The 22,207-nt window shown below is 36.2% G+C and overlaps 1 long non-coding RNA gene across 1 annotated transcript; it reads left to right on the top strand.

Annotated features, from left to right (window-relative positions):
• Positions 1–16,199: 16,199 nt before the first annotated feature.
• LOC144347876 (uncharacterized) lies at positions 16,200–16,862 on the top strand. The gene is made up of 2 exons (XR_013419749.2): positions 16,200–16,782; positions 16,819–16,862. It is a non-coding gene; the product is annotated as an uncharacterized LOC144347876 (long non-coding RNA).
• The last annotated feature ends 5,345 nt before the right edge of the window (positions 16,863–22,207 follow it).

Genomic DNA, 22,207 nt, shown 5'->3' with positions numbered 1-22,207 from the left:
ACCAGTATAATACAGACTCGGGAAGATCTTTACCAGTATAATACAGACTCGGGAAGATCTTTACCAGTATAATACAGAATCGGGAAGATCTTTACCAGTATAATACAGACTCGGAAAGATCTTTACCAATATAATACAGACTGGGAAAGATCTTTACCAGTATAATACAGACTCGGGAAGAGATTTACCAGTATAATACAGACTCGGGAAGATCTAAACCAGTATAAAATAGACTCGGGAAGATCTTTACCAGTATAATACAGACTCGGGATGATCTTTACCAGTATAATGCGGACTCGGGAAAATCTTTACCAGTATAATACAGACTCGGGAAGGTCTTTACCAGTATAATACAGACTCGGGAAGATCTTTACTAGTATAATACAAACTCGGGAAGATCTTTACCAGTATAATACAGACTCGGGAAGATATTTACTAGTATAATACAGACTCGGGAAGACCTTTACAAGTATATTACAGATTCGGGAAGATCTTTACCAGTATAATACAGACTCGGGAAGATCTTTACCAGTATAATACAGACTCGGGAAGATCTTTACCAGTATAATACAGACTCGGGAAGATCTTTACCAGTATAATACTGACTCGGGAAGATCTATACCAGTATAATACAGACTCGGGAAGATATTTACCAGTATAATACACTTTCGGGAAGATCTTTACCAGTATAATACAGACTCGGGAAGATCTTTACCAGTATAATACAGACTCGGGAAGATCTTTACCAGTATAATACAGAATCGGGAAGATCTTTACCAGTATAATACAGACTCGGGAAGATCTTTACTAGTATAATACAGACTCGGGAAGATCTTTACTTGTATAATACAGACTCGGGAAGATCTTTACTAGTATAATACAGACTCGGGGAGATCTTTACCAGTATAATACAGACTCGGGAAGATCTTTACCAGTATAATGCGGACTCGGGAAGATCTTTACCAGTATAATACAGACTCGGGAAGATCTTTACCAGTATAATACAGACTCGGGAAGATCTTTACCAATATAATATAAATGCGGGAAGATCTTTACCAGTATAATACAGACTCGGGAAGATCTTTACTAGTATAATACAGACTCGGGAAGATCTTTACTTGTATAATACAGACTCGGGAAGATCTTTACTAGTATAATACAGACTCAGGGAGATCTTTACCAGTATAATACAGACTCGGGAAGATATTTACCATTATAATGCGGACTCGGGAAGATCTTTACCAGTATAATACAGACTCGGGAAGATCTTTACCAGTATAATACAGACTCGGGAAGATCTTTACCAATATAATATAAATGCGGGAAGATCTTTACCAGTATAATACAGACTCGGGAAGATCTTTATCTTTACCAGTATAATACAGACTCGGGAAGATCTTTTCCAATATAATACAGACTCGGGAAGATCTTTACCAGTATAATGCAGACTCGGGAAGATCTTTACCAGTATAATACAGACTCGGGAAGATTTTTACCAATATAATATAGACTCAGGAAGATCTTTACCAATATAATACAGAATCGGGGAGATCTTTACCAGTATAATACAGACTCGGGAAGATCGTTACCAGTATAATACAGACTCGGGAAGATCTTTACCAGTATAATACTGACTCGGGAAGATCTATACCAGTATAATACAGACTCGGGAAGATATTTACCAGTATAATACATACTCGGGAAGATCTTTACCAGTATAATACAGACTCGGGAAGATCTTTACCAGTATAATACAGACTCGGGAAGATCTTTACCAGTATAATACATACTCGGGAAGATGTTTACCAGTATAATACATACTCGGGAAGATCTATACCAGTTTAATACAGACTCGGGAAGATATTTACCAGTATAATACATACTCGGGAAGATCTTTACCAGTATAATACAGACTCGGGAAGATCTTTACCAGTATAATACAGACTCGGGAAGATCTTTACCAGTATAATACATACTCGGGAAGATCTTTACCAGTATAATACATACTCTTGAAGATCTTTACCAGTATTAATACAGACTCGGGAAGATCTTTACTAGTATAATACATACTCGGGAAGATCTTTACTAGTATAATACAGACTCGAGGAGATCTTTACCAGTATAATACAGACTCGGGAAGATCTTTACCAGTATAATGCGGACTCGGGAAGATCTTTACCAGTATAATACAGACTCGGGAAGATCTTTACCAGTATAATACAGACTCGGGAAGATATTTGCCAGTATAATACGGACTCGGAAAGATCTTTACTAGTATAATACAGACTGGGGAAGAGATTTACCAGTATAATACAGACTCGGGAAGATCTTCACCAGTATAATGCAGACTCGGGAAGATCTTTACCAGTATAATACAGACTCGGGAAGATCTTTACCAGTATAATACAGACTCGGGAAGATGTTTGCCAGTATAATACAGACTCGGGAAGATCTTTACCAGTATAATACAGACTCGGGAAGATCTTTACCAGTATAATGCAGACTGGGGAAGATCTTTACCAGTATAATACAGACTCGGGAATACCTAACTGTAAACCGCATGGTTCACCTTTATTCTATGGCAAAGTGAGAAATTTACTAGGACTTCGAGCCCCGCTTGTGATCCAAATTAGTCCTCCTTTTAAAAAATATTGTGCATTAAAAAAATCGGACTTTCAAGCTCGCGTGAGTGGCAGTAATTTAAACCTCTCTGTAGTTATTTATATGTCAATGAGCTATAATGTGTACACATAATTACAATTGCCCTGTATTTGACCATCTGGTTATTTGTACAACTTTCCCTTTATATACATTTACAATAAAGTTAGTCTGTATTGGTGATTGCCGCATGCTTGTCTCTTTTCCCGGTCTAAAACCACAAAATATTACATTGGCGACGAGGATTTGTGAACCTATCGTGCACAGAATTACTGTAATAGTCATGCTATGAACCATAAAAGACCACACGGTGAGACAATTTGTATAACAAGTCATACTTGTCTTCTTAATTTGACACTGAATATACTATCTGAACTTCATTATGGCAATGCAAGGCAGTTTCAAGCTCGCTCAAATATCTCTCTTTGATGTACACGGTGACCCTATCACCCCTGCACCACGATGGAAAAGATGGATCTCTCGTTTTGAAAATAAAGGTGTCGCGTGGAAAATTGAAGACCCAGTATAAAAAAGGGATATGCTATTAGACAGGGCGAGAATACGTATTTGAAGTCTCGGAAACACTGACCATGCCAACAGAACCAGAATATGATGACGTTTATAAAAAGATTTGTCAATGCTTTAGAGGACTATTTACACACAGTCACTTGGTGGCTGAAAATCAATAAATACTAATTTTCAACAAAAAAATCATCCGCTATACGTATATATTTATATACGTATAGCGGATGATTTATATTGAAAATTAGTATTTATTGATTTTCAGCCCCCAAGTGACTGTGTATTTACAGGGCTGATCTGCAGCAGCTCGGAACTCAGATATCATTGGCCAGTTTGAAAATACCTTATTTGCATATTAAAATTTGAAAAAAAAAATTGTAGGGTTGTATGTGAAAGCCATGAAAGGGAAAGTTTTGGGGGGGGGGGAAGTTCCTAAAGGTCCCCTCGCTACTAACCTGAACAATCACCCTATCACTCCAGCCCCAAATGTAATTTAACATGCCCCTCCAAATAACTGCAATGACACAAAGAAGGTATAGGGAGAGGCACTAGATGGGCACGTTTAGAGCTATTGGTGAGGTGGTTGTTGCAGACGTCAGGTACACTATTTGTACTGGTTATGTTTTTATTATAATTGACTTTAATTTAGATCATTTTAGTCACCTGTGAATGTTCGGCAGTAGCCGTGCTTAACATTATTGTTTCGATAGTTTTGTTTTGGGTTCCAAATGCAACTGGGACACCACCAGTTATAATCTGTTAATTAAAGTCACAGCTTTATACATATCCACTTCATTTATTTGTTTGGAATGGACTTTGTCAAATTCATCTTTTCATTTGGTTGAACAGGTTGAACGTGGTTGAACGAGGTTGAACGGAGATGAAATATATTTTGTCAAATTCATCTTTTCATTTGGTTGAACAGGTTGAACGTGGTTGAACGAGGTTTAACAGAGATGAAACGAATTTTGTCAAATTCATCTTTTCATTTGGTTGAACAGGTTGAACAGGTTGAACGTGGTTGAACGAGGTTGAACGGAGAGGGAATGGATTTTGTTAAATTCATCTTTTCATTTGGTTGAACAGTTTGAACGTGGTTGAACAAGGTTGAACGAGTTTGGAGTGAATTTTGTCAAATTCATCTTTTCATTTGGTTGAACAGGTTGAACGTGGTTGAACGAGGTTGAACGGAGATGAAATGGATTTTGTCAAATTCATCTTTTCATTTGGTTGAACAGGTTGAACGTGGTTGAACGAGGTTGAACGGAGAGGGAATGGATTTTGTTAAATTCATCTTTTCATTTGGTTGAACAGGTTGAACGTGGTTGAATGAGGTTGAACGGAGAGGGAATGGATTTTGTCAAATTCATCTTTTCATATGACTGAACAGACTGAAGCTAGTGATCTGTACAACAAAAATAAAACAAATTAGGGTCAAATGGAAGAGTCTAAAAAAAATGGTCAAAATTGACTTAACCCAAGTTTCTGTATGAAATGATTGGGCAGATATATTAACCAATGTTAACATTAGTTTCCTGAATGATATTTTTTCTATATGCATGATTGCATGCATGTTTTGTGATGCAAAATTCCAATTGTATAAATTGCTGAACTTTAATAGTGCAATTGTTTATCATGAAAATGGTTGAAAATATGAAGTAACACACACTGACATCAAATACAAATATACACTAGCAACAATGTCAAATATGTGACCCATGACACACATTTTAAATTTGGACTATTCAGTAACAAATAATTAAGTGTTGATGGTCCAAACATAAATGGCAAACATTCTTTCATGCTTCTGCCATGAAGAACGATCTTCATTATAAAACTGAGTGATTTGTATGTGTGGACATTTCAGTTTGATGTACATACTGAAATCAAACTATTTTTATTTCAACAATGTCTAACAAACAATACATGCATGGACATATTAGTTCTTTTTTGCCATGAAAAATATTAACTGAGAAACACACTTTATATGCTCCCAGTTGCTGCAGGTTTTTCATTGAGCACAAGCATACCAGTCATTGCTTTTGTGGCACCTGACACACAGACAATCATTATTAGTCACAATGTAGTATGCTTGGTGAATACTTGATTGTAACTATACTGCCGTTAATTATAAAGCTTTACAATTAATGGCATAGCATATATACCTGAAGGATGAAACGATGTATGACAACATTAAAGTCAAGAAACAAGCAGCCTCTCAACTGTGATAGCTCTGCTGTTATCAACAAACATTTTAATTAAAGAATTGAAGATATCATCCAAAATGAACAAACATGACAGACGCCTGTAGTACCTATATGTATAATATCAAAGCAATCTGATTTGCGGTTTTCAACAAGAATTTGAAAATATCACTTTTCAATAAAAATTACAAAAATATTCATCAAAATTGAAGAATCAAATATATCATCATTATATGTCAGCACTAGCACTTGCAATTTACACGTACACAAAAAATTCAGAAGAGAAAACAGTGATATTCAATGTCCAGAACTTTCGCCTGGCACAAAACTATTTTTGAAAAAAAAATATATCATCATGAAATAAACAAATCTAAGGTGCATATCAGACTTTCAAGAAGAAGTCGAAAAAGTAAGTCCCTGGACCATTTTCTGCCAGGGGCTAAAAATACACATGGCAGGGAAAGAATTAGTACTAAACAAAATGTTATAATCTTAGTTTCAAATGGTACCGGTATTTGCCCTAATGAAAGTGTATCTCCAGTAGAAGTGCATATAAACTATTAATGTATAATGGACCATTTAAATATTTTTTTTTGCTTTTGTTGTCATTGATGTAAGCACATGGGCTATTAATACGTAATACATAAATTGTAGTTCTAGATAGTGCAGCAGGCTTATGTAAGTCAATAGGCGAGTCAATGAGTTTAATCCAGATTTATATCTTTTATTTTAAGCTTTATCGTTATTGCCAAATTTTTTGATTTTCAACTTGTCATCAGAAATAGGCTAATAATAGATAATCAATATGCATTTTTTCAGCTAATCATGTCTGTGGATTACCAAAAGGAATATTATACAAATTAAGCAATTATTATGCATAGATTTAGGTCTGTAAATTGTTTCAGGGTGCATATGTAAAAAGTTTCATTATAATGTGATGATTAATTCTAACTAAATTAGTGGAAAGCTGAAAAGTTAATTATTACACAAATTACCTAATTATTATGAATGTATATAAACCCAAAACTAATGGTCACATTGCTTTAGAGTACATACATACTAAGATTCATTTAAATAAGATAAGTACTGGCACAGACTATCTAAGTACAAAGTTTTATTGAAACTGAGCAGGTCTGTGCATTGTTCTAGAGTAGCTCTATAGACAAAGTTTCATTGAAATGAATTAATTAGTATATGTGATATAAGTGAGAAAGCTGAAAATTGGTTAGTTATGCAAATTAGGTCATTAATATACACAAATTTTTAGCGAAAAGTAATCAGGTATCAGTATAGTTCTAGATCATCTATGTAACAAGTTTCATTGATAAATAATGATTAGTACTTGAAATATCAAAAGCTAAAATTTATTAATTATTCAAATTAGGTTAATATCCGTACATAATAATTACCTATCAGGTCTGTGTTTGTCCTATGACATCTATGTACTAAGTTTCATTGAAATGAAGTGATTAGTAGTTGTGATATAAGTGAGAAAGCTAAAAAATTGCTAATTATGCAAATTAGGTTATTAATATGCACAAATCTTTATCCAAAACTAATCAGATGTCTGCATAGTCATAGAGAATCTATGTGCCAAGTTTCATTGAAATGTGATGATTAATACTAGAGATATCAGTGGAAAAGCTGAAAATTAACTAATTATGCAAATAGGGTGATTAATAGGCACAAATATTTATCCCAAAATAATTAATGTCTAAATAGTCCTTGAGTATCTATGTATCAAGTTTCATTGAAATGTAATGATTACTACTTGAAATATCAAAAGCTGAAAATTAATTATGTAAATTAGGTAATTAATATGTACTGATATTACCCTAAAAACTATCAGGTCTGTGCAGTGTCCTATGACATCTATGTACCAAGTTTTATTAAAATGTGATGATTAGTACTTGAGATATCAGTGGAAAAGCCGAAAATTGATTAATCATTATGCAAATTAGGTAATTAATATGCACAGATTTTTACCCAAAACTAATCAAAACCTAGCATTAATTCAGAGCATCTATGTACCACGTTTCATCAAAATCCAATGAGTGGTTGTTTAGATATAAGTGGAACAGTCATGGGACAGCTAAAAATTATCATGCAAATTAGGTAATCAATATGCATGGATATCTACCAAAACCTAATCAAAGCTGCGCATTGGCCTAGAGCATCTATGCACCAAGTTTCATCAAAATCTAATAAATGGTTCTTTAGATATCAGTGGAACAGTCATGGAACATCTAAAAAATAGTAAATAAACAAATATATATGTTTTTGTGTGGCAAGGTGCTTGACCTTCAGTTTTTTTATATTTGGTCTTAACAATATATATTCAATTACTTAACATCAAATGGAATAGGTATGCTACAACTAAGGCAGTACAACCAAAGTGGTACAATGTACATTTACAAAAAATGAAAAAGATAGTGACATTATTTAAGAGGTATTGATGTCAAGATGGTATCTAATCGATTTTAAATCAGTTTTACCAGTAAATACACATGAGTATATCATCAATCTTATGAATATGCTAATTTTTCTTCCCAATTTAATGTTGCTTTAGTAAGTCGTAAGGTAGTAGCCTACTCATAATTTGCGAGAAAGTTGGTCATAAATTGCATTAAAATGTTCATTGGTTTATTGTATAAAATCAGGAAGGTATTTCTTTTGTGTGTTACAGTGACTTATTTTGAGAAACTTGTCCTAATATCTTTCAAAAATCGTTATTTTCAGAACAATTCCATAGAGTACAATGTTAAAGAATAATTTAATTTTTTGCCATGTCTTAAAACCCAGATTTTTGAAATAAATTAGAACAAAAAGTACCCCATCATTCACAATACCGGTATATAATTTTTTAGCCTATGTCACCAGCCTACATTATCTCTGCCACAGGAACCTATGACAAAAGCACTATAATACTGTCAAAATGTACACTATTCACTTAAACACAATGATGATTTTCTTAAAAATTAAGCTGTGGCCTCCAACTTTGTTAAGTCAATATCCTTATATTGCTATATTTTACAATGTTCTGGGTATTTGAAATCATGAGTAGGCTTCTAATTGTTTACGAAAAGAACTTAAAGAAACAGAATACAATAAAAACAGCTATATATATTCGATATTGGATTTTACAGGGTTTAAACAAAGACAAAATAATTGGCTTAGGAGAAACAAGGTTAACCAATGAAAATAAAAACATTGAATTGACAAATACTGGTGTGACCCAGGTTCTTTGAACCTCAAATATATCCCCCCTTTGTTAACACTAATTGAGTTTGTTTATATCCAGAAACCTTGTGTATTCATTAACAGGGCATTTGCCTAACTATTTCGGATTAGCGCCCTCACAGGTCAATTGCACTGTCTTGCTTGTGTAACCTTTCACCTCTCTATGATCTGTTGTTACTTAGGTGTGACCTTTCACCTCTCGATGATCTGTTGTTACTTAGGCTAAATGAAAATAAAGATCCGAGATTATTATCAGCAACCACAATTACTCGAACTCTTGTGTGTGTGTTTTTCCGTAAATTGCGTAAACACTGCACTCAAAATACGCAATTCACTGTTCCGGCCCCCACCGCCAGTGAGATCTGTGACAAATGGTGACCCCGACGTGATTGTGATTTCCTGATTATCTTGGAGAGGCTATGGTACTGGTTTCTTGTTTATATTGATCCCTGTGTTGTGACTGAAGACAAACGCGTTTTCCATTGCTGTCTGCTGTTGTGAACTGCCAGCTGTGAGGTGACCAGTCATTGCCATTTTTGAACATTTCTGCATTTGAAATAACTGAATAGTTGAAGACTGAACTTTTATTATTATTGAACTCTTAATAAGTGCCTAATAATTTTATTCCTTGATTGATGTGACTGATATGCTGTATTTTTTTTTTTTTTTTTGCATAGATTATTTATGTACTGATTGATGCATAATTTAATGCAATTGATATAGCTGTGTGCAACTTTTTCTTGCAGGCATTTGTGTACTTGATATCTTATGAAACATTTGCTTGTGTGTGATTTGTGCATTAGTGTCAATGAGTAGCAATTTTTTTAAAAAAAATTTAATTATTCGTGCTAGATCCATTTTTTAGCAACTAGATTTTTTTTTTTTTTTGAAAATAGTTTTTGCACCTGAAATTAAGTATTGCAGTGTTGCTTTTGTTCGTTTTATTCTGTAGGCCCATGCCATCACTAGTCTAGGTACTAGTATACTGTGTATTTTGTACAATTTAGCGTAGTTTCACTGTCACTGAGTTTGCAATTTTCCATCATTCTCTATTGTGGTATTTGTAGCATAGTAGTTTTGCGCTCATACCATATATGTAATTTCAATTTATGCAAATTTCTTGTGTGATGTTGTATATCCACTGTTTGTAATTTCAGCATACTGGAAATTCTGCTTTCTAGTATTTTCTTGCCTTGTTAATTTGCTGTCAGTATTTGCAGGACATTGCACTGTTTGTGGTTATATTGGAGATATTGCTGTTGTTAATATTGACACAATATTAATAACAGTTCTTCTTCTTTCTTCTCACTATAGGGTAGTTAGTGTTGCAGTTGTATTGTTTTTTCTGGTCTGCATTCTTTGTTTGGTTTTATTCTTTGTTGCTATGGCTACTGACTCTAAATCTGTTTTATACTTACCATCATCTCTTGAGTCTGGGAGCGGATCAGGTACTACAGGTATGCAAACACCACACACTCCACATGGAGCCAGTTCAAAGGTAAACATTAATCAACCTCACCCTGGTGCAGTACCTACACGTCAACCTCCAGCCATTCTGACAGTTACCAATTCATCACAGCAAAATAACTACATGACTACAGCTACACCACCGCATACCCCTGCATCCCTGTACATTAACGGTAATCTAAATACACCAGTTGCTACTTGGAGTGGTCTACCAAGAATGACTGCAGTAAGTGGTATGTCAAACCCAACCAGTGTAGTAGTCTCCAGTGGTGTGCCTGATAGGTCTTATGTTAGTGATCCTCAAGTGGGCATGTCATATGGCAATGTCAATAATGGTACGAGTCAGCCCCAAGTAATTCCTAGTGGTCAGCCTAATTATGGTACTCCATCATACCAAACCCCATCTGTACAGCACTCTGTTACCCAGCATGCGCCTGAACGGCACCATTTCAGTATGATGTCATCGCACCAGATCCGTAATATACCTTTGTTTACTGGTGGTCCAGATTCCAAGATTTCGGTTGAAGACTGGATACGAGATGCTCAGTATTTGTTGAATGCTGGAGCAATGCCAGAACATATGCAATTCATGACCATTGTCCGCAATTTGGGTGGAGAGGCCAGAAAGTTGATATTGAACTTGCATGCTGATGAACAGACCCCTAACAGAGCTTTTGCTGAGTTGCGTGCCGAATATGGTGATGCTCAGTGTACCCTGGATCCCATGGCTGATTTTTACACCCATTCCCAACACCCCAATGAACAAGCTTGTTCTTATGCCATAGCTTTAGAAGCAGTGCTGCGTTCAATTGAGGAGAGACAGAATGGTGGCCGCCCAATGCATGACCGTGACTACCGTCTTACCCACCAGCTAATGAGAGGTTTGCATGATGAGGCGATATATAACAAATTATACCCAATGCAACCATGGTGTATGAGTTTCAGGGATGTGCAAGAGCAGCTGAGACGCCTAGCCCATGAGAAAAAAAGAACTATTGTACCACCTAAACCAGGCAAAGCCCAAAGTCATCTAGCAGTTATTCCCAGCACTGGTAATACTACTACTGTGAAAACTGACAAGAGTAAGAAAGATGGCTCAAAATCTGAAATTGCTGAGTTAACTGAGTTAGTGAAGCAGATTGCAAGTGGTCAAGCAGAGCAAGCAAACAAGATGCAAAGTATGGAGCAGAGAATTGATGCAATGACGTCCAGACTGAACAATATACCACGTCCTGGTAATAATCGTCAACCTTTTTATGGTAACCGTCAACGTCGCCAAAATAATGGCCCAGTTGTTTGTTTCAAATGTGGGAAAGAAGGCCACATCAGTACTGGGTGCTTTGCTGACATAGAAGATGGTGCTGAAAAACAAAATCCTTTAAACAACTAGAACCCGTGGCTGGAGGGCATGTCACGGGTGGCCACATTAAAGGTAGCCCTGCTAAGAAAACTACTGTGAATTCCTGTGTGCACCAGTCTAACTTGCAGCTTGAACCGGAAAGTGAGTCTACTACGACTGATACTTCGGTGAAAGTTGACTCACAGTTAATTGGTCCACCAAATGAAGACATTGTTGTTGTTGATGGTGTTTCTTGTTGCGCCCTGATTGATACTGGGTTCCAAATTACTTCAATAACTGAGTCCTTTGTCTTTCAGCATCCAGAATTTTGTCATCAAACATTGAAACCCAGTAGTGTTGTTATTGAAGGAGCGTCAGCTGAGGTAGTTCCATATTTAGGTGTTATTTCTCTCAGTCTTGAGTTTCTTGGTCAGTCTTTCAGTAGGGTGCCTGCTTTTGTTGTAAAGGATACTGATTACAGGAGAAACGTTATTCTTCTTGTAGGTACAAATGTAATTAGGGCAAGTCGCACACATTTCAGAAATTCTTTAGGTAGATGTTACTTGACTAAGGTGAAGGAGGAGTCTGAAGTCTGGTATGGTGCATATAAAGAGACAGGATCTGCTGAACTTGGTGGTAGAGATGGTCGAATTGGACCTGCCAAGTATAATGGGCGCCGTCCTTATACTATTCAACCTGGAACTGAAGCACATATTTCTTGTCGTGCACCATATACAGTTCTGGTTGAAGGGGCAAGGGATGCATTTGATCTATATGATTTAGTAACTGGTCGGAGCTTGAGCACAGTTAAAGATGGTCAAGTCCTGGTTCGGGTGTGTAATTTGTCCACAAAGCCTGTGAAGATCCATCGCAACACAACTCTGGCTGATTTGTACATTGGTGTACATGTGAAACATGATCAGGAAAGAGACCTAGTTGAACCTTCTAGGATTCCAGTGTCTATTTTGGTACATGAGAGGAGCAGGTCCAAGCAGCGCAACAGTACGAACCATGGTACTCACAAGTGGCATCGCAAGCGGCCCCAGGACCCACACAGACCTGTATCATCCCAGAGTACAATACAACAGGGTGTACCAGGGTTGGATTTGAGTGAAGCTGCTGTCACCAACCCCTCTCAGCTTAGAAAACTAAAAGAATTGATTGATAGTAACTCTGATGTGTTTTCTCAACATTCTTTTGATTTTGGTTGTACGTCAACAGTGCAGCACGAGATCCCCTTGGTGGATGAGAGACCCTTCCGACTGCCACATAGAAGAATCCCACCATCACAGTATCAAGATGTTCGGAAACACATCCAGGACATGGAAGCAGCTGGTGCCATTCGCCCTAGCAACTCACCCTATGCGTCTCCCATTGTTATCGTCCGCAAGAAAGATGGCAGCCTACGTATATGCATTGACTATCGACAGTTGAATGCTCGCTCAGTTCGTGATGCATACCCCTTACCCAGGATGGAGGAAGCACTGGAGGCATTGGGCAAGTCCAAGTTTTTTTCATCACTGGATCTTACATCTGGTTATTGGCAGGTTGAAGTGGCTGAGAAGGATCGGCATAAGACTGCATTCACTACTCCAATGGGCCTGTTTGAGGCAAACCGTATGCCGTTCGGACTTCAAAATGCACCTGCATCTTTTTCCCGTCTAATGATGTGTTGTTTGGGTGATCATAACTTTGAAACTCTACTCATATATTTGGATGACATAATTGTATTCTCAGAAACCTTTGATGAACATTTAACCAGGCTAGTTAGTGTTTGACCGTTTAAGACAGCATGGTTTGAAGTTGAAGCCAAAGAAATGTAATTTCCTGCGTAAGGAAGTATCATATCTTGGTCACATAGTATCAGCTGATGGTGTGCACACAGATCCTGCGAAAATAGAAAAAGTGAGAAACTGGAAAAAACCTACTAATAGGAAAGAATTACTCCAGTTTTTAGGATTCACCGGCTATTATAGGAAGTATGTGAAGGGTTACTCCAAGATAGCAGCACCATTGAATAGATTGACATCTGGAGATGCACGCACGAAGAAAGGTAAGATGGGACCAAGCAAAAGTCAGCCTCCATATGAGTGGACAAGTGAATGTGAGTCAGCTTTCCTGTTACTGAAAGAAAAGCTCACAACTGCGCTAGTTCTTGGTTATCCCGACTTCTCCTTTCCATTTATACTGCAAACAGATGCCTCCATAGATGGTCTTGGTGCAGTTTTGGTACAGGTGCAAGATGGAACAGAACGTGTTATAGCCTTTGCAAGCCGCGGACTAACCCCCTGTGAGACACGGTATCCAGCTCATAAGCTTGAGTTCTTGTGTTTGAAGTGGGCAGTGACTGATAAACTTAGAGATTACCTCTATGGGAACAGATTCACAGTTCAGACTGACAACAATCCTCTGGTATATGCAAAGACCACAGCTAGATTAGATGCTACTGGCCAGCGATGGATATCACAGTTAGCCATGTTTGACTTTGATATTGTATACCGCCCAGGCAAAAGCAATGCTAATGCTGATGGTTTGTCAAGGATGCCAAGAGAAGACGTTGAAGAGACCTTGAGAGCAGTTAGCACAGTAATTCAGCAAAGAATGAACAATTTCTCAGAGCCTAATCTCCTGCCTTGCACCAGTGTCAACCCTGAGAGTGGTAGTCAGTCATTGCCAGGCAAGTCCACTGAAGAATTGAGCGTACTTCAAAAACAAGATCCTGCCATTGAAAGAGTGCTTGCATACAAGCAAGAAAACAGAAGACCCAGTAGACGCGAGAGATCACACAAGTCTAGGGAGACTAAACTTCTTTTGAAACAGTGGGAGAGGTTATCAGTGAGGAATGGTGTGCTGTTTAGGTCAACCCAAGGTAATGAACGTGGTGAGATACAGCAGTTAGTCCTACCACAGAAGCTTAGAAGTGATGCTCTAACAAGTCTTCATAATGCCAATGGTCATTTTGGGTTTGATAGAACCATGGATTTAGTTAGATCACGATTTTATTGGCCCATGATGCAGTCTTTTGTGAAGCAATGGTGCAATTCCTATAAGAAATGTGTTCTGAGAAAGTCACCCACTGCTACAACCAGAGTACCGTTGGTAAATATCCGCACGACAGAACCGCTTGAACTGGTCTGCATCGACTATTTATCACTGGAACGCTCCAAAGGTGGTTATGAAAACGTGTTGGTTGTTACTGATCACTTTTCCAGATATGCCCAGGCATATGCAACAAAAGACCAAAAAGCAAGCACTGTGGTAAAGACATTGTGGAATAACTTCTTTTGTAATTTTGGTATCCCTAAGAGACTGCATGCTGACCAGGGTAGGAACTTCGAGAGTGCTTTGGTGAATGAGCTGTGTACACTTACAGGAGTACAGAAAAGCAGAAACTCACCCTGTCATCCCCAGGGAAATGGAATGACAGAACGCTTCAACCATACATTGATGAACATGCTTGGTACTCTAGATCCATCCCAGAAACTAGACTGGAAGGAGTACTTGGGAACCATGACACATGCATACAACTGCACACGCCATGACTCAACTGGCTATACTCCTTATTTTCTCATGTTTGTTCGGGCACCTCGCCTTCCTATTGATTTAGCTTTTGGTATTTGTGAGGATGAGTCTATAGGTAATGAAGTAGACTACTCTGAGTATACTGACAACCTTCGCCGTAGATTGAAGTCATCATATGCCGAGGCAATTGCTCAGGCTGATTTGTCGAGGAGCAAACAAAAGACCAATTATGATAAAAAGTCAAACAATACTTTGTTGGAGCTTCAACCTGGAGATAGAGTTCTTTTCCAAGACAAGACCCCAGTGATAGGTAGACACAAACTACATAATAAATGGGAAGCTGTGCCGTATGTAGTTGTCTCAAAAAAACCAAATCTTCCAGTGTATGTTATCAAATGTGAAGAAGGGGAGAGAATACATACTGTACACAGAAACCTGTTGAAGCCCTGCACTTTTCTCAGTGCAGATGAGGAAAATTGTGTAGATAGAGTTGCTTTTGATGACGACAATAGTTGCAATGAAATAGATACTTGTGATAGTGATTCTGATGATTGTTTTGCCGTTCAGTACTTTCTTAATGATTCTTTAAGTGATCCTGGCATTCCAAAAGATATATCTGGTTTGGATTTATCCAGTAATTCACTTGATGTTCCAATTATGGCGCCAGCTGAGTTTAGAGATTCTGTTTCTGATGTTGGGCAGTTACTTGAAACTGCAGATAAAAGTCTTAATAGTTGTGATGTTTCTTGTCCTGAGCATTCTGATGAGTCGGCCTGTGAGTCTGTAACTTGGGAACCCATCTTAGAAAACTCAACAGATATAATATGTCCTCCTGATACTTCATTAAATTCTTTGCCTGAATATTGACGAGGCTATACATGAACCTGTCCCCCCACCAAAATATTTGGTTAGTGATAAAAGTGAACCCGTAACTCCACAAGTTACTGAATCTAGACGTTACCCTAGTAGAGACAGAAGAGCCCCTGACCGACTTGTTTATTATAGCATGGCTCTAGTTTGCGAACTATTTAAACGTTGTAAAAGTTCTAGTTTGGTTGCGTAAAAAGGTATTTGGCTCGTCTTATTAGCCTTGTTGAGGAAGTGTTCTTTTATACCGTTGAAGTTGTGTTGATTTGAGACTAGTTTGGTTCTTGGAACAGTGTACCATTATGTTTCATGGTCACGTCTGTTATGATGAATTGTAGTTAATTGTACCTTGATATAAATTTGTGGTTGAGGGACTTTCCTGGTGTCACAGTAAGTTTTTTCATCATTCCATGTTCTTTCTGTGAACACTGGTTAGGATAATTTTATCTGTAAGTCAGGCATTAATTACCGTGTGCTCAATCAATTCACTGAATTGATGAAAGAGAAGATGTGGTGCGAAGACGAAGATATTGGTATGGAAAGAAGATAAAGGATTGTGATGTGGGAAGTAGTGCACTGAAGACTGTAGAAGAGTGTGAGTTGATGGAGGACACCCCTTGGGGATATTTTGGTTTTACACCCTGTTGACCTGCATGACTAGCGCCACTAGTGGATGTTATTTTTTAATTTATTTATTTGTTAGTTATCAGATATTGCATTGGGTTGTTGGAACGACAAGGATGTCGTTTTTTCTTCAAAACAGGGGAGGATGTGACCCAGGTTCTTTGAACCTCAAATATATCCCCCCTTTGTTAACACTAATTGAGTTTGTTTATATCCAGAAACCTTGTGTATTCATTAACAGGGCATTTGCCTAACTATTTCGGATTAGCGCCCTCACAGGTCAATTGCACTGTCTTGCTTGTGTGACCTTTCACCTCTCTATGATCTGTTGTTACTTAGGTGTGACCTTTCACCTCTCGATCTGTTGTTACTTAGGCTAAATGAAAATAAAGATCCGAGATTATTATCAGCAACCACAATTACTCGAACTCTTGTGTGTGTGTTTTTCCGTAAATTGCGTAAACACTGCACTCAAAATACGCAATTCACTGTTCCGGCCCCCACCGCCAGTGAAACCTGTGACACTGGGACCATTCAATAGTTCATAAAAAGCAAAAACGTGGCGGGCTGACAATACTAATCACGGAGATATGATTTGGTGTAAACTACAAAAACATTTTTTCAATACACCCACAGATATACAAATATGTTTTGTTTACAATCCACCAGCAAATTCAAATACCAACTCAGACACATTTTTTGAACGGTTAGAAAAAATAATTAGAGAGATGGATTCAAAGGGTTCTATTTCAATAATGGGAGATATAAATGCAAGAACTGGTTTACTCCATGATTTCATCGAAAGTGACTATTCAAGACATGTACCACTACCTCAAAATTATATGATAGATACTACTAATTTGAGATGCTGTAACATGCATAAAAACAAAAACAGCTATGGTAAACTATTATGTGATCTTTGTAAATATTGTAACTTGAGAATTCTAAATGGTCGCATAGCAGATGATATTTGTAGAAACTACACATGTTATCACTGGAATGGTAACTGTGGTAGACTATGGCTTAGCAACAACTGATCTTTTCAACAAATTTGAAATGTTTCAAAGTTCACAGTTTTACATATTCAGATCCTAGCCAAATTTCAACATTACTTAATGAGCACACTACACAACATGAACATGAACATACTAAATTTGAGTCAATGCGAAGTGGAAATGGAATAAATTATCTGTTCTTAAATACCATGATAGATCAGCATAAAAAGAAAGTTTAATAACACAATTCATAATTTAAAATAATAATGTAAATATAGCATCCCATAAATTTAATCAGTTACTAGAAAGTTTAGCTTCGGGTATTTTTAATAAAACCAATCCCAATAAAAGTATTCACAAAAATAAACAAAAAAAGAATCCCAGATGGTTTGATAAACAATGCAACCAGAGTAAACGTGATATAGTGGCTTGTGCAAAGTTGATAAATAAATTACCATTTGATATGCAACTAAGACAATTTTTTTATTCTAAAGAGAAAAGATTTAAGAAACTTATAAAACAAAAGAAAAACCAAATCCAAGAAAATTATCTTAATAAACTCAATTCAAAAGAGTTTTGAAAAATTATTAACCATATGAAAAATACAGATCAAAATAGTAATAATCCAATTTCATGGAATATTATGCAACACTAAACAATAAAAAAAGATGATAATAGTTTCAAGGAAAATAAAATGAAAGAATTATCAGAGCATGAAGAGAAAATGATTACTTAGATAAGGTTATTAGTGAAAAAGAACTTAGTTTTCAGTAGCTCAGTTTTCCCAGATATTTGGAATTTAAGGTGCATCACTACTCTTTATAACAAACAAAAGAGACAAATTACACCCTCAAAATTACAGGGGATCATCAGTTTCAAGTTGTATTGGCAAGGTCTTCTGTTCCATCATATATAAACGCATAAACTGTTTCATTGAAAAAAATAAAATACTCAAAAACAACCAGGCCGGCTTCAGAAAAAACATAGAACAACAGATCAATTTTTTGTATTAAAAACTCTAATTCAGAAACACATTAAAAATAAACAAAAACTCTATTTTTGTTTTGTAGATTGCCAAAGCATTTGACACTGTATGGAGAGTAGGGCTATTCTATATACTATTAAAAATAACATTAATGGCAAAATTTACAAAATAATAAAAAACATGTATTCAAAAACAAAAGCTTGCATTAATATAAATAAATATATAACCAAAGAATTCACTATTAATAGAGGAGTAAAACAGGGATGTACAATTAGCCCAATTCTTTTCAACATTTTTATTAATGATTTAAAAGATAGTTTGGATAATGCCAATACTGAATCACTACTGAATAATAACACTGTTAAGTATTTTATACGCAGATGATTTAGCCCTCACTTCCACTACCCAGGCTGATCTACAGACATCATTAAATACGCTAAAATATTATTGCAATAGGTGAAAATTGAGTGTGAACCTTTCAAAAACACAAGTCGTTATCTTTGATTCATCAACATTGAGAAATAAATACCAATTCAGTTTTGGAAATGATAACATTCAAACAACAAACAGTTATACATATCTAGGAATCAAATGGGAGTTTTAATTTGCTGATACCGTGTCAAATTTAGCAGGTAAAGCTGTAAAAATCAATTTACATCATGAACAAAGTATTTTTTGGAAATCTAGAAATAACACTAAAAATGAAACTATTTAACATTTACATAAAAACGATTTTGCTTTTGGGCTCAGAATTATGGGCCCTTGACTTGCAGGACATTCAGGACAATGCTAAATGGGACAAAACATCAATTGAAAAAATCAATATTAAATTCTGCAAACAAATCTTACAAGTGAATAAAAAATCCTGTAACTTAGCACCAAGGGCAAAGGTGGGTCATTATCCACTACTGCTCAGTGCAAAAGTTCAAGCTATTAATTACTGCATATAAAGGAACTACCAGATGATAATCTTACAAAACAGGCATACCTAGAACAAACACAACACAATGCTAAATGCAATACATACAACATTGAAAGACAATTCACTAAACTTCATGACAGAAAAAACACTTACTATAGAACAAAAAAAATCAAATTAATATAATTTTTAAAAACTTCCCTTGAAAATAAATATGCCAGTTTTTGGAAAGAAATGATTTCCAAAGAAAATAGCAAACTGAGAACATATGCTAAATTTAAAACAGAATACATCTTTGAGCCATATTTGAATGAACTTGAATGAATGTTGCCATAACTTAGGAAATGAAACTATGAAACCTATGAACACAGGAATATGCAATAACTGTGACATGAATTCATTTGAAGATGAAGAACATTTTCTATTGAATTGCCCAAAATATGAACACATGCAGGGAAAACTTCATCAAAAAAAATTATGACAGTACTTTTATCCAAAAATAACAATATACTGTTCACATATATACTCTCAAGCAAAGATACTGGCATAATTATAGAACTTGACAATTATATTTACACAACACAAAGCTTTATTTACTAGTTAAGTTCTTTTGTTTGTTTTTTATAATATTTTTACATATATCCAGTTATTATTTTAAAACTCGCTGTACTTTTCTTATGAAAATCTTTTTACGCGGAGACAATAAAGTTATTATTATTAGTAAGAAACGAGTTCTTGAAATGTTTCGTAATATTAAAATGTGCGACAGCCTGAATGTGTTTCTGTCATCAGTCATACGCGACAATGATGGGCGAATAATTAGTCAGTCGCCGATGTAGCTGTCGCTGCTACAACTAAAATGTTGCAATATTGGAGTTCAATGCTACGATCAGGAAAATACAAACCAGCCGGTGCATGCTACGATCGACCGCCTTTATTATAGATTTCACACGTTATTCAGAGCTCACACCAATACCTTCTCAACTTGAATCCTATGCAGCCCTCAAAACAGTACAAAAAGTCGCCAAGAGCAAAGTTTAGCTCGATACATTGCGCTCAAAGCAACTGCGCGGTGAATCGAACGAGATCAACAAGCAACTTCTCGGAGAATAAGATTAAAAGACCGTTGACCCGGTTGGCCGTAGATGGCGCAGCTCATTAACATTAACCAATCACGATCGATTCCCGAGCCGCTGCAGATCAACAGTATTTACACCCTACGAAAATACTGAATACGAGATTTTTCAAATTTCCTGGCTACGGGCATGGCAGTTTTTCAGAGCGTGATGTTCGGGCTACAATTTCCGTGATTCGCACGTACAGCATAAAGATTCAAAATGGAGAGGCAATGTGGAGTCACTTTACTACACTAAGAAAAAAGACTTCAGGAAGTATGTAAAAAGCATGCAAAAAGACAAGAAACAAAAAATATTATCTCTCATTGAATCAGCAAATGAAAATGAACATGCACAAGAATTCTGGAAGAAAATAAACTCAATCACGAAAACCAAAGTAAATTACGAACTGAAAGAAATCCCACACTCAATGTGGACTGAACACTTTCAACGAATTGGAAACAATAACTCTGCCACATTAGATAGAATAAAACAAATGAAAACACAACTAGAACAGTTAGAGAATAAAACAGAAGACAACCATAAGCTGAATAAACCAATATCATTAACAGAAGTTGTGCAGGCAACAGGAGCATTAAAAAATAACAAAGCAAGTGGACCAGACGGTATTCCAGGAGAGATGTTAAAATACAGCAACATACAAATTAAACAAGCATTGAAACATATGTACAATCGTGTGCTAGAAACAGGAATTTACCCAGAAATATGGAGCACTAGTGTTATTACTCCAATACACAAGAAAGGAGACAAGATGGACACAAACAACTATCGCGGCATATCAGTTGGTAATGTCATAGCTAAAGTATTTATTATAATCATAAACAACAGAATCACAAATCATACAGAAAGTAATAAGATTATTCATCCGAACCAAGCAGGATTCCGACGACAAAAACTAACAGTTGATCACATTCTGACTCTCCACACAATTATAAAGAAACAACAAGAAAAAAAGAAAAAAATGTACTGTTGTTTTGTGGACCTCAAAAAGTGTTTTGACACAATTTGGAGGAAAGCATTGTACTATAAACTACTACGTAACAACATCAACGGAAAAGTATACAACATAATTAAGAACATGTACACTAATATGGATTTAGTAGTCAAATTAGGTGATGTAATAACAGAACAATTTAAAACTAAAAATGGAGTTAAGCAAGGTTGCCCTCTGAGTCCAACCCTGTTCAACATCTTTATAAATGACTTTATCACAGGACTCACAGAAATTGAAACAAATGCACCAGAACTGGATAATAAAACTATCAATAGCCTATTGTATGCTGATGACATTGCACTACTATCAAAATCATATGAAGGATTACAAACTGCAATAGACTTTCTCCATAAATACACTTCAGACTGGGGGCTACAAGTAAACACAAACAAAACGCAAGTGATTATATTCAGGAATTCGGGATGCAAACAAGATACAAGGCGATTTACATGTGGCAATGAAAAAATAAAAACTACAGGATTATACACATATCTTGGAGTAACATTTAAGGCCAATGGATCAATAACCTCTACTGCAGACAGACTGGCAGACAAGACCTACAAAGCTGCAAGGATTCAGTCACACATATATCCAACAAACATGAACAGTATAAGGATAAAGGAAAAACTCCTGAATGTGACACAACTACCCATATTAACATATGCAGGTGAGATTTGGGGCATTTTCCAAAATCAGACTAATTGGGACAAAACAGCAACAGAAAAATATCATCTA

This window comes from Saccoglossus kowalevskii, chromosome 9, assembly GCF_978046115.1.
Source record: "Saccoglossus kowalevskii chromosome 9, keSacKowa6.1, whole genome shotgun sequence".
Classification (NCBI taxonomy): domain Eukaryota; kingdom Metazoa; phylum Hemichordata; class Enteropneusta; family Harrimaniidae; genus Saccoglossus; species Saccoglossus kowalevskii.
Note: the sequence above shows the minus strand (reverse complement) of the source record. Positions and strands in the feature narration are given on the sequence as shown.